We start from the raw sequence: 14172 nt of genomic DNA on the forward strand, positions 1-14172 counted from the left end.
AAGGGGAAAAAATAACGTGGGTGAGAGAAAAAAAATACATGCAGGGATGCCTCCATAAAATGTTTACCCAGCCTTTCTGGTTTTTCTGAGGAGTGGCTCATAGGTTGATATAAACAACTAGATATAGAGAAAAGTAGGATACAGAATAATAACCCACTCACAGCTGTTGCACTGACAGAATTGTATCCTCATGGTACGCAAGAATTCTGTTTCACATAGAATAACAAGAGTTGGAAGGGACTTTGGAGGTCCTTTTGTCTAACTCTCTGTTCAAGCTGGAAATCGTATGCCATTTCAGACAAATGGTTGTCCAATCTCTTTTGAAAAAAATCCAGTGTTGGAGCACCCATAACTTCTGGAGGTAAGCCACTCATTAACTGAACATTAATCAGACTTTTCATATTATAAAGGTAAAGGTAAAGGTTCCCCCGCACATGCGTGCTAGTCGTTTCCAACTCTAGGGGCCGGTGCTCATCTCCGTTTCAAAGCCGAAGAGCCAGCGTTTGTCCAAGGATGTCTCCGTGGTCATGTGGCCAGCATGACTAGACGCCAAAGGCGCACGGAACGCTGTTACCTTCCCACCGTAGTGGTCCCTATTTTTCTACTTGCATTTTTACGTGCTTTCGAACTGCTAGGTTGTCAGAAGCTGGGACGAGTAACAGGCACTCACTCTGTTATGCGGCACTCGGGATTCGACCAGCCAAATTGCCGACCTTCTGATCGACAAGCTCAGCATCCTAACCCAGTGAGCCACTGCATCCCTTTTCATATTATAGGCATACTGAATACATGAGGTGAGCTAATCAGTCCAACACTTTCCTCTGCTGTCAGCAAAGTAGTGCCATTTTCTGTGCATTTGTTCATTTTGTTCAAAAGCCTGGCTGGTTGTGACTTATTCCTGAGTAAATGTCTATCCAAATATAAATGTGTGTGTGTGTGTGTGTGTGTGTGTGTGTGTGTGTGTGTGATTTTACAGGAGTAGTAAATTTCAAAATATGCGTAGAGGGCCCAAGTTGACATACTAATCTTTGAACCAAGGTGTGTCTGCACTGCAGGCAATACATTCTTTAATTGTATATCATTTAGCTGTGAAAGGTTGAACAGCCCATGGGTGAGGTAGGAAATGATTTTAATGATACAACTTCATATCCAGCTCAGTTGGAATGATAATAGTTTGTTGCAACAAATAAATTGTGTGTCTACTTCCAGCAAGTTCATTTTTGCTCCGGTTTCTTCAGTGTACAGCTTCAGCTGTCACAAAATTTGAGGTTGCAGCCTACACAAATTAACTGCAAACAGTCTCAGAATTTTCTTACCTCCTAAACCAATAATCTTTTAGAGCAACCTTTGCTATCTAATAGTCATCTGATTATTGAGAGTGCAGTGCACCTTTAGGTGATATGCTATGGCTATGTTTGTTTTGCATACATTAGAGCAGGGGTGGGCAAGCTCTGTTCCTGATTTCATCTGGCTCCCTTGTTTATTGATGCTTATTAGATAACAATTTGGTCTGAACTGAGGAATCTGTTTATTACAAATAATTTATATTTGTTTCCTTGAAAGAGAAACTTTCATTTCAAGGCAACAATTTGGAAGGGGATAAAGTTTCCAGGACCATCTATGGGGAAAATCAGCAAAATCTGCATGGTGGCATATGGAGTTTGTAGTTGAAACTACACCTCTTTTGTATATGATTCTGTCTTGCCCTTTCTCCCCCCCCCTCCCAAAAGATGCCCAAATTTTCAATCTGGTCTAATGGTATTCAGATGTCCCGGGCAATATTTATAAAATTGCCTGAAAATTATACAATTTGAAGATGGAGGAGAAGGAAGGAAGGAAGGAAGGAAGGAAGGAAGGAAGGAAGGAAGGAAGGAAGGAAGGAAGTAAATTGCATTTTGTGTGTGTTTGCACACGCATGCATGACTCCGTATCAGGGTAGAGAGGAGGAAAGTAATGGGAAACTCCATCCTTCCACTTGGGAAGACCTCCTGGTACTCCAGCTCTCATCCTTCATTCCTCAGGCCCAGCCAACTAGATATCTGCAGTAGATAAGAAAGTAGTCATAACTGCCTCCATCAGTTTCAGGTTAATATGTATGTATGTATGTATGTATGTATGTATGTATGTATGTATGTATGTATGTATTTTCTATCAATTACATTTCTGAACCACACATCTCCCTCAAAGAGGGACTCTAAAGTGTAGTCAGGAAGGTCTCCAAGATAAAAATGACTGTGTTGAGGTTTTTTTATTCTTGCAGCCAGGGCTTTTTTTCCTCATAGAACGCCCAGAACGGAGTTTCGGCACCTTTTTTGGATGGAACCTTGTAGGGTAGGCAAGGCACGTTGTATGACATGTGTGAGTTCCGGCACCTTTTTCTTTTACAAAAAAAGCACTGCTTGCAGCCTTCGGGTGAGGGGACTCTGGTGTTAAGATTCCCAAGATATGTTTGCACCAATACCTGAGAGCAGGGCTACTAGCCAGGAAATAATTGCTGAGTGCTAGCACTTTGTGCAAAATGCCATCTTAACTATGATTAGGCCTACCAGATGTGGGCTGCAGAAATCCATACAACCACTAAATGGAAGCAGAGGGATACAAGAAGCTCTTAACATGCTATTTTCAAGACACAGTTAATTGTATATTGTTTCTTGTCTGACTTTAAAGTAATGTTTCCCTATCTTGGTAACTTTAACATGTGTGGCATGCAGAATTCCTGGGGTTGAAGTCTATACATCTTAAACTTGCCAAGGTTAGGAAACCTTATTTTAAAGTAAATGTAGGAAAACTGATCCGGACAAATATCTAGGGTAGAATTTAAGAAGATTTCTATTTTTACTTCTCCTATATGATTTATGGAGAACTTTTTTAAAAATGGAAATAGGCAGCAGAAAAAATATTTCCATATTGTTGGCAAGGATCTAATTGGACTTGTGCATAGAGTCACCAGGAATTGAGCTTAACGTTACAAAAGATTTTAATAAATGTTACAAACAAGAAATTTTCAGATCTAGTCTTTAAAGCAGGTTTTCTCAGTCTAGTATCTTCCATGTACCGTATTTTCCGGTGTATAAGACGACCGAACATATAAGACGACCCCCTACTTTTTGTGTTAAATTATAGGGTTTGGGCTAATAACTCAATATTTCACTTCCTGGCACACAATCTGCATATTAACAACTCGTTTAGTGTTAGTACCCTTTTTTTAATAAGTGCCACGATGTTGCTAAAATAAAAGAGGTAAACTTCGTGACCCTCCCAGCTCGTGCATAAAACAGAAATGAAAAGGCTTAACCCTTTCCGTTCCCAAATACCAAGGTTTCCCCCGAGTTTTGCGCGGTTAAACAAACGGCATTTGCATATTAATGTTTCTCCATGGAGTACAAAATTCACCCGAATTAAGGAAAGTGGGGAACTAAAGAATCTGGGGCTACAGGGAATACCTCTGGCATGACAGGCAACCCTGGGAAACACGAGGACTGTAGCGGCACCCTCAGTTCGCACAATCCGATCCAGAAAGCGCCCGGAGGCTCCTTCATTACTTCTAACAGAACGTCTCCACGTCCCGCCTGCCTCACCTTTTAAATCCCACCCCCTTTTCCCCTGTAACATTTTCCTGCTCCGCCTGCTCTGTGATTTGCCCAGCTTTGCTCCTTCCCCGCCAAATGGGCGCCTCGCCTTCTTTCCTCTGAGCTCTCTTGCTTGGTGCGCTGCTGCTCTCAGTTCCGCACTCCATGACCGGGCAAGCGATTCTTCTGGTCGGCGCGGGTCAGGCGGTGCCTTGGCGGGAGCAAAGGTGCTCCCTTCCTACTGTTGAGCGGCGCATCTCTGGGGACCACCTGCTCGTCCTCTCGTCGGGGACCTGACAGCTAGCATTGGAAGCGCCAGCATGGCCAGTCCTAGAGAGAGCAATGGCGGCAGCTGCAGCAGCCGCCCCATGATCTGACAAGAGTTTGCCCTCCATCACCCGTTCGCTGTTGGCTGCTTAACCATGGGTCGCCATCGCCTACCTCCATTCACCCAGCGATCCCGCCGTTCAGCAGAAAAGATCAGAGACGTGAATAGTATTTTCCGGTGTATAAGACAACCCGGCGTATAAGACGACCCCCCCCAACTTTTGAGAAGATTTTCATGGGTTAAAAAGTCGTCTTATATGCGGGAAAATAGGGTATGTTTTATTACATTATTATATGTCATGAGAAATATACTCCACCAATCTAGAGGCCAATGGGCATGGAAATATGATTTAGACAAAGGTAATACTATAGATAAATAATATAAAAATGTAACCATAACAGCTGGAATTTATCATTCTAAAAATGAGGCACACATTTGAATGTTTTTTTCTTCTCAGCACATTTGAGGAGAGCCTTTAATGCAATCTAAATCTACTCTAAATCTAATTAGCCTTCTTGGAAATGTACCAGAAAATTTCCGACCGATTCAAAGAAATTTTTTTAAAAAGAGCATATTTCATTAGAAAGAGTTTATCTGATTAACATCTTTTGGATAGCTACAAATAATTATTTACAATGCATAAAATTTCATTTTTTTGGCTATCTGTATGACATCAAAGTCTTAGTTTACACGCTATGTAGGGACATTTAATATGCTTGAATAATGTTTTGATGAATGCACTGTTCTGATATGAAAGAACTAAATGTATGTCTCATCTTACTGTGGAACCAGTATATTAAAGTGTTTTCTTTGTTTCTTAGTTTTAGATAGATAACTTACATATTTATAGCAAGACAGCCTCCTACCAGTACTTACAGCTGTTAGTGCAGCTGTTGACTCAAAATCCATCCATCATTAGGCCTTTAAAATGAAAGTCTCTTTAATAGTTACTCATAAGTTTTTCTTTAGCTGAAGAGATGTCACACAAGGTTCAGTAGACTCCGGGGAACCTTATCACCAGTGTGTTTGATCTGCATAGTAAGCAGATTGCAAATGCTGTTGTTGCATATCTGGACAGTCTCAAGATGGGAGCCATCACCATGTAATTGCCCCTACGTTCAAAAGTTTGGAATAGGTCTGTAACTTCAACATTTGGAGAATGAATCTGTACAACTTGAAAAAAAGCTTTAATAGGCAGGGGAAAGTTTAAATACTTGATTCATTCAATGCGACAACATTTTGAGGCATGTGTGTTTACTCAGAAGTAAATGTGCTCTAGTCTATGAAGCATTTGTAGAACCACTATAAAAATGGTTTTCCTTGTGTGCAACTCAGCCAGCATTGTGAACCAACTGGTTTTTTTTTTTGTTAGCTTATTTCTGTCAGATCAGGAGCTCTAATGGTGACCTTAGTCCAGAAATTTATATTACATTTTGTTCTGGACCTTCATTTGTTCTGTCATTGAAAGGCTTTATTGGAGTGAGAGCCAATTTAAGCTCTCGGTGCCATGTTTAAGGTACTGAGGTTAGCCATTCCCAACTACTAACTCTATCTCCAATCATTACATAGTCATGTTTACACAAAGAGTTTACAGGCTTATTATTTTACAGCCCAACAACTTCATAGAGTTGTTATTATGAAACTAACATGGGATGAAATCTTCAAGTTTTTTGTCTTAAGATCCTAAATGAAAAATGAGGCACACATGTAATAACATATCAGTAAACAAAACTGGATCAGATTGTGCTATATATCAATGAAATACTTTGCCCAAGTGTGATTCCTAAGTTAGAATAACAGAATGTTTTACTTAGAGCTTTATAGACTGAATAAACATAAAAATAAAACCAAAGCATTTCTAGGAATGGGACCAAAATGAATCTGGCTGTTTTATATTTAAACTTTTGGGTGTTCATTTTAGGAAAGAGGAAACAAATTATTAAAGGTTTATTAAAAAGTGCTTCTTTTCAGGCTGCAACACCCATGGTTATTGTATTCCTGAGGCTTTGAGATTAAGAAAGAATAGGCCTCTTCTGCCATCTAATGGTGGAAATATAGTATTACAGTTTCAACTTGAGAAAATCCATTTTCTTTTTCCCTAGCATGTCTCCTAGCAACTGGGAAATTTTTTTTGTAGTAGCATAGTCTATGTGTAATTAAATTAAGGTTCAATAGATTAGGGAATTAATAATAGCTTCTGTAGCCAGGTCAGATCTTGACATACTTAACTTACAGAACTGTATTTCTGTATTACACAGGGAAAACTGGAATAGATTAGTTTTCATCCATGCGATAGGGCAGCCATCCTCAATTGGTACTTTAGATGTTTTGGACTTCATTTTCTGGAATTCCCAACCAGCATGATCTTTGGGATTGACAATAATGGGAATTAAAATCTAACACAGCTAAAAGTAGAGGAATTTGAAGAATGTTATTTAAGAGGATTTGGGGAAACTTAATGACAAAGTGTGCTACCCTGTAACTGAATGCTGAAAAAAAAGTTCAATATTATTTATTCTCAAGGTATTAGCCAAGGATGCTTACTTAGTAAGTACTACTGGGTTCATGTGGAGTTAACACCTGAGCATAAATATGCATCCAAATGAGATGGTTCTGTGTACATCAAAATGGGAGTAATCTTCACTGACTATATAATTTGGAATATTCTTTATAATTCTGATTCAATGCTATCACAATATGCTCTGAAATTGATAGTGCTGCAGAAGAAAACAATGGAGTTAATGGAAACTTAGTGTGATACCATTTTAGAATTGAAACATATAGAAGTTGTAATTCTAAATTTGTACAAAAAGATTTTCCACATTATTCCCTACTAGGATATTAATAGCATTTAAAAATACATACAGTATCTATGCGCAGGTTTTTCGCACCCGGCGGGCTCCTCATGACTTGCCAAAAAATGAGGACACGTCTCTCTGAGTGTTCTCGGGATGAGGGCCCAGACCGAAGTCCTAAGCTCTCTTTTATTGGAAACATAGGTTACAAAGTCAGCAAATTAACATAGGTTACAAAGTCAGCAAATTGGATACATAGGTTGCAAAGTCAACAAGTCAATATACAAAAGCAATTACAAAGTTTACAATACAAACAACAAGCAGTTAAATGGTTACATTTTAATTATTGCCTTATATGGAAGCTCATCGTTCTTGCCTCCTTGCCTACGTGTTTCAACGGATTATCCCATCTGCACGTAGCAGGAGTAATGATTCACAAGACCCTGAAACTTATTTTTGCCTAAGCCAGACCTGAGCCATTTTACAAGCCTTATTTTTGCCATGTCTCTACATCTATGTAAACAGTTTTGCTTATCAATGAAAAGAAACAAATTATATTGATGTCAAGGGTAACAAATTTATCATCGCAAGCAACACCAAAACTGTTTTTATCTCAAAATGTAACAAATAATGGAGGTATTCTGGTTAAGGAAAAATATTGTCAGATCATGGTGAAAGTGGAATATATATAAAAAAACCCAAAACTTTGCTTTCCACAAAGTTTTATTCAATAAATTTATATTTAATATTATCCTCTGATGTCCTTTACTTTCTTCATGTTACAATTGCTACAGATGTTTATATCTACATGTAAAAAAGGCATTTGTATTGCCACCCATGGGTGCTGAGCTAGTTCTCATGATGACATAAATCTGAGCCCTCTCAACTTAACCCTTAGTAACATCAGTCTCAACTGTAACTTAAACCCAGCACTAGCCATAAATATGTGCCATAGTACTAATTTTCACAATAAATTTAACCTTGGTGATATTTAACATTAAGCCAAACTCACCCTAAGAGCACTACACTTATCTATCCTAATCCTTATCCCAGCATGCTTTTGAATCCATAAAGAAATGAAAGTGTCAAGGTAATGATTTAATAGCTAACCAGCTGATGTAATATATGATGTAATGATGGGAATGACTCAGCAGGGTCTATGTCTCTTTAAGAGCAAGCAGGGTCTGTGTCTCTTTAAGAGCTTTGTATAAAAGGCAAGGCTCCGCAGATGTGTGCTCTCTCTTCTGTTCTGCTGTAACTGCTGTTTGTTGGATCCTGCTGTGATAGCACATGTATGTATATTGTTCCTGGTGTATGATATTGTAGATAGTGTAAGATAAACCACTATCTACAATACAAACTACTGTTTACTGTGTTTACTCCTGGGTTATCTCATGCAATAAGATTGTACATGCTGTAACAGAAAGTGATACTAATACAGTTAGTTAGAACTACACCCACATTTCTGTTCAGAATAATTCACTTGGAACATAGAACATAAAATAATAGAGTTGGAAGGGACCTTGGAGGTCTTCTAGTTCAATGCCTTCCTTGAGCAGGAGACTCTATACCATTGAAAGGTGGAAGAAGAGCACAGTGTATCAACAAAAGAACATGCCCTGCAGGGGAATTGACCCCAAACTTCTACAGGAGTGAATTACTCTGGAACATTTATACCTTTGGACATTTGGATTTGGATCTTTGGGTCTAAATATTTTCAAATGGGTAAGATAAAATGTGAGCTACTGACCAAAAGATGAACAAGAGAGAAGTAGAGTAAATTTGAAGCCAAATACATTCATCAGATTCATTTCATTAGAAAATTCCTCTCTAGGGAACCTTCTTAATAGCAGGAAATCAAGTCACTGTGAAGGTAATAAAGATTCTTTATAAAATAGTAAAGAAATTAGTTTTTTTTAATGTAATGATCACTATTGTAATCTCAGGTTGACAGAACGGGGAAAACAATCTTCATATAAGTATGATGTAGTTTTCTCTTCCACCTCTCCCCATATGAAAAAATCAGAACAGAGAATATCAAATCCAAACCCAAACCAGCCATGAAAAAAGGCTTTGCTATTAGTTATTTGTTATTGTCATCTACCCATTAAGCTGCAATTCCAATTGAAAAAATACTGCTCATATTATCAAAGAAGCCCTTGCAAGATGTCTACAAGGTGCGGTCAAAAAAGTCCATATGGTAGCTTTGACGGTGTAATCAAAGCTTTACTGGCTTTTTATGTGCACAGCTGCCATTTTGACCCTTTTTATCACTTCCTATGGGCATCCCTGATCCCTAATGTGGATGGGGCAGTAGAGCATTGTAGCAATAGTTCCTAACTACTTTTAGGACTGTGGGGACATATGGAATTTGGAAAGTATATTGTAGGTATTCTTGCTATGGTGATCGTGATTACTCACAGAAAGTAAAAATAAAAAATATCCTAAATTAATGCACATACACACACAATTTATTTAGAATCGATAAGCTTTTTAAAAAAATCTTAAGACAGAAAGCCTGGTGGGCAACAGAACAAGGCATCAAACTGTAATCCGAGGCTTTGGCTATTAAAAGATATAATTATCCCATTTCAGCTAAGAAAAATGGATTAGAGGTGAGTCCTCTGGAATAGGAAAACCAAGAGAAAGCTGGAATTTAGGACCAAAGAAATTAAGAAAGGAGAAAGCAAAAAGCACACACACATGTACACACACACATACACACACACACAAGAGGGAGGGAGAGAGAGAGAAAGAGAGAGAGAGAGAGAGAGAGAGAGAGAGAGAGAGAGAGAGAGAGAGAGAGAGAGAGAGAGAGAAAGGAGGGAGGGAGAGGGAGAGGGAGAGGGAGAGCGTGCACAGATAGATAAGGAGGAAAGAAAATTTCTCATTGTTTTTCTTTGTTCGGGCAGTGCCAGATTTTTCCCAAATATTCTCGCATTTCATAAGCCTGGAAGAACGAAGAGACAGTTTTGAAGAATTAGAATTGTTCAACCAGCCTTTGAAAACTTCTTACCTTCTATCCAATAATATTTGATCTTCTGTTTCTATTACTGTTTTGGTCTGCTAACTAAGGTTTGACTGAAGAAATGCTAATTTCACTTCCCTTCTCCAAGTGGCAAGGAGCAAAGCCTGTAAAGCCATCTCTAGGAGGGCTCTCCATAGCTGTAGATTTCATAGATTAAGTGGAAGCAGTGATGTTTTGTAACTCATCTCTATAACTGTTTCCCATCCTAGATCCTCAGGTGCATGTACAAAGATGGGATACTTACATCATAATGAAGACCAAGGTTATGGTAAGCTTCCATAAACAGATAATTGGTGGCCTTGATAGCTTGGACTTTTTCTAGACGATTGCTGGATGTTATGTACTTTGTGAAATGCTGTGGAAGAAGGGAAAAACCTATTTTAGAATAATTTAATCACATAAATGTCTTTATAGGGTAGCTGCCGCATGAAACTCCATCAGACAAATTTCAGAAAGAGGCACCCCTCCATCATTGTTTCAATGACACATGCCAAACCTGCTCTCTCATAAATTTCCTGCCTGAGCAGGGGGTTGGACTAGAACAGGGGTGTCAAACTCAATTTCATTGAGGGCCGCATCAGCATTGCGGTTGCCCTAAGGGGGCCGGGTGGGTATGGCCTGGGTGGGCGTGGCCTACTGGGTGGGCATGGCCAGCTCTACATCGTTCGCATCAAGGGTGCCTATGAAGGCCCGGGCAGGAGTGGGACAGATCTGAGGGTCTCTGGCAGAAGGAGTGTCTCTGAGCCAGGGCCAAGGCAGTGGGGGACGTTCCCTCACTGTTTCCAGGATGGCTTCGTGGGCCACATGAAACCACTTTGCAGGCCGGATGTGGCCCCGGGCCTTGTGTTTGACATGTCTGGACTAGAAGACTCCAAGGTCCCTTCCAATTCTCTATTCTCTTCTGTTCTGTTCCTGAAGTGAGGATAAGAACCTGGTTGGTTCTACCTTTCTCCTGTCTATTTACAGACTATTATTCACCCTCATCTTTTTTTAAACACTTACCTCCAGGATGTTATGGAGATGCTCTATTGTTGGTGCCTCAGCCAACAAGCCCTTGAGCATTGCTGCAAAAGCCAGGGAAGCTTGTCTATAGAGGGTCTGCAAGAAAACAGAGCAAATCATTGCTGAATTATAGGTTTTGCTCTCTAGAAATAGTGCGCCTGCATTATGCAAGTGGTTGTTCTTTTGAGTGAGTCTTGACTTCTGGTGATTGCCTAGACAAGTTGTTTGCCATTGCCTTCTTTCTGTGTCTGAATGAGAGTGACCGACTCAAAGTCGTCCAGGTGGCTTTATGCCTAAGTCAGGATTAGAACTCATGGTTTCTAGAGTGTTATCTTAAAGCACTATGCCAAACGGGTTCTCAGGAATATGCTACAGAAAACTATATTGTTTTGCCTCATGAAATGAAATCCTGTTCTTATACTCTAAGAACCGTGTGGTAACAATAATGGAGTAGGTATGTTGGCTTCTTCCCTTTACCTGAAAGATACAAAATTCCCTCCTAGTTCAATGTTAAATATAAATTCACACTTTTAATCAGATAAGTATCACAGATCTGATAGGTGCCAATGTTCCAATATATTCAAATTCAATAGAAATTTACCTTATCACAGATCTCTAGTTGCCGTTCAGGTCCATTTCCTATGAGGCGTCTCAAAACAATATTCAGCAACCGTGTTTCCACGTCTGATGTTATGGGTGGCTGGATTTTGCTGGCAGGTGTGAGATTTCGAGTTAACAAGATGCTGACCAGAGCTTGTAACTATACACATATACAGAAAGCCTGCTATTAGGAGAGACTTTGTGTTCCTGATGCTGCCAAAAGCCTAATTATCTGCTCATGAACCTGCTATAAGACCATGGTCCTAGACCAGGGGTCCCCAACCTTGGCAACTTTAAGACTTGTGGACTTCAACTCCCAGAATTCCCCAGCCAGCCATGCTGGCTGGGGAATTCTGGGAGTTGAAGTCCACAGGTCTTAACATTGCCAAGTTTGGGGACCCCTGTCCTAGACAGTTCACATTCCTTCTTGTGAAGGTGCAGCTGTATTGACATCAACATTGTTCTGTTTACATACAGATACGCAGTATCATATTCTAATATTTTCTTTCATACACTTTTTGCAAGATGGGCAATTTCCCGTGTATTCATCATGGAAAAGCGAGTAGAAATCCTCATATGAACAAATGAACAGAGAACTATTTCTAATCTTATTCCACATCACTTTAATATTCTTTATAAAAGGACTGTTGAAGATAAAACCCACCTTAAGTTAGCAATCGCATTCATACAATTTATCAGAAGAAAAAGGGCAAGAGGGTGGTTATAGTGTTCCTCCAATGTTTCCTAGAAGAAAATAACAGAGAACAGAAAATTAGTCCTGTGCTTATTGCAGGCATTGGCCCATGTTCCTACAACTTCTTAAAGATATTCCAGCATTTTCAAAACAGACAATACTACAGATAAAGAGTCTACTGTAGATGCTCTTGTCTTTGGCAACCCAAACCCCACTTATTTATCGTTGGGTGCCGGATGGGCGTGGCCCACTGGGTGGGCATGGCTGGCATGGGCATGGCCTACTGGGTGGGCGTGGCCAGCTCAACATCACTTGCATCAGGGGCACTTGTTTGGAGCTGGGCAGGACTGGGGCGGATCTAAGGGTCTCTGGCAGAGGGGGGATGGGACCGGGGCGAGCACCAGGTCATGGTCCACTGGAGGAGCCTCACTGATATTAAAGGGGGTGGGGGTAGACATGATATTAAACAGGGTGGGAGAAGAGATATTAAAGGGGGTGGGGGAAGACATGATATTAAAGGGGGTGGAGGAAGACATGATATTAAAGGGGGTGGGGAAGACATATTAAAGGGGGTGGAGGAAGACATGATATTAAAGGTGGGGGAAGACATTAAAGAGGGTGGGGGAAGACATGATATTAAAGGGGTAGGGAAGTGTGTGTGTATGTGTGTGTGACACAGAGAGAGAGAGATTCCCCTTTTTGTAACTTTGCTTACTTTGTAATGCTTTCCTTTCCTCACACTTCTGCTTCCCTGCTGGCTCAATCTCTCTCTCTGCCGCTTCTGCTGCACAGATCTATGGCTGCAGAGCAATTTCGCTCACACACCCCCACGCCCGATCTCGGCAGAAGTGTTTTTGAAGCTTCTGGAACTCGCATCCATGGCTGTGGGGAGATTTTATGATGCTCCAGCGGCCCAATCCAGGCGTCAGAGGCCTGAAAAATGCTTCTGCTGCCCAAATCAGCTGTGTGTGGGGGGGGAAGCGAAATTGCTCTGCAGCCCTAGATCTAGGAAGCAGAAGCATTTTGCAGGCCTCCAATGCTCGGATCAGGCCACTGGAGCATTGTAAAATCTCCCCACGGCCATGGGTGCAAGCTCCAGAGGCTTAAAAAATGCTTCTGCTGCCCAAATCTAGGGCTGCAGAGCGATTTCACTCCCCCCCGGCTGATTTGGAGGGAGGCGAGCGGCCACTACACACCAGAAATCAGCTCTGTGCCACGACGTGCCTCCGGAGGGAGGCGAGTGACCGCTGTGCACCGAAACTGGCTCTCTTCGGTGATGTGCCAGGCAGCTGTTCTCCTCCAGAGGAGGAGGTGCGTTGCCGAAGAGTTGGTTTTGGGCGCACAGTGGACACTCACCTCCCTTCGGAGGAGAATGGCTGCCTGGCGCATCGCCAAAGAGGGCCAGTTTCGGGTGCACAGTGGCCGCGTGCCTCCCTCCGGAGAACGGCTGCCAGGCCGCAGTTCCCCCCTGTATGGATTGTCCTGCTGCTTCCACCATTTCCACCCCCCACATGGATCACCCTGCCACTACTTGGAAAAGGCCTCTGCCCCATGGATCTCAGGGTGCACAGTGATTTTGTGCCCCCCCGGCCGATCCAGGTGGCAGAGGCCTTTTTGAAGCCTCTGGAGCTTGCATCCATGGCTGTGGGGCCATTTTGTGGCACCTCAGTGGCCTGGGTCGGCAGTGGGGAGGGCACAAAATCATTGTGCAGAGGTCTTTTGCAGGCCTCTGGAGCCCGGATCGGGCTGCTGGCGCACTGCACAATTGCTCTGCGGCCATGGATGCAAGGTCCAGAGGCTTTGAAAAGGCCTCTGCCACCCTGATCAGCCATCGGGGGGGGGGGGCGAAATCGCTCCGGAGGCTTACCTGGATTCATGCTGCAGCTGCCTCCAGCATCCAGCCCGGATCCACCCAGCTCTTGCAGCTGCTCCCTGACTCTCAGTGCAGAGAGAAAGAGAGCAAGAGCGCAGGAGCACGTGGAGAGGGGGTGGGGCAGCCTGGCCCCACCTCCCTCTTGGGTGATGGAGTGCGTGCCCACAGGGATGGCTCCGCATGCCACCTGTGGCACGCGTGCCATAGGTTCGCCATCCCTGTTATATAAGGTATCTTCTGCTCACTGCCTTCTGCTACCCTCTCTTCTCCGAAGGAACAGACT

The 14172-nt window shown here is 41.9% G+C and overlaps 1 long non-coding RNA gene across 1 annotated transcript in view; it reads left to right on the plus strand.

The window, feature by feature from the left end:
* The window catches only part of LOC310633955, a 32778-nt gene that overhangs the window by 8796 nt on the left and 9810 nt on the right, over positions 1–14172 (plus strand). The window contains exon 2 of the long non-coding RNA XR_014491124.1: positions 9930–9988. This is a non-coding gene — a long non-coding RNA (uncharacterized lncRNA). The remainder of the gene's footprint in view (positions 1–9929; positions 9989–14172) is intronic.

The sequence above is a fragment of the Vipera ursinii genome, assembly GCF_947247035.1.
Source record: "Vipera ursinii genome assembly, chromosome: 2".
In the NCBI taxonomy this organism is placed as follows: Eukaryota; Metazoa; Chordata; class Lepidosauria; order Squamata; family Viperidae; genus Vipera; species Vipera ursinii.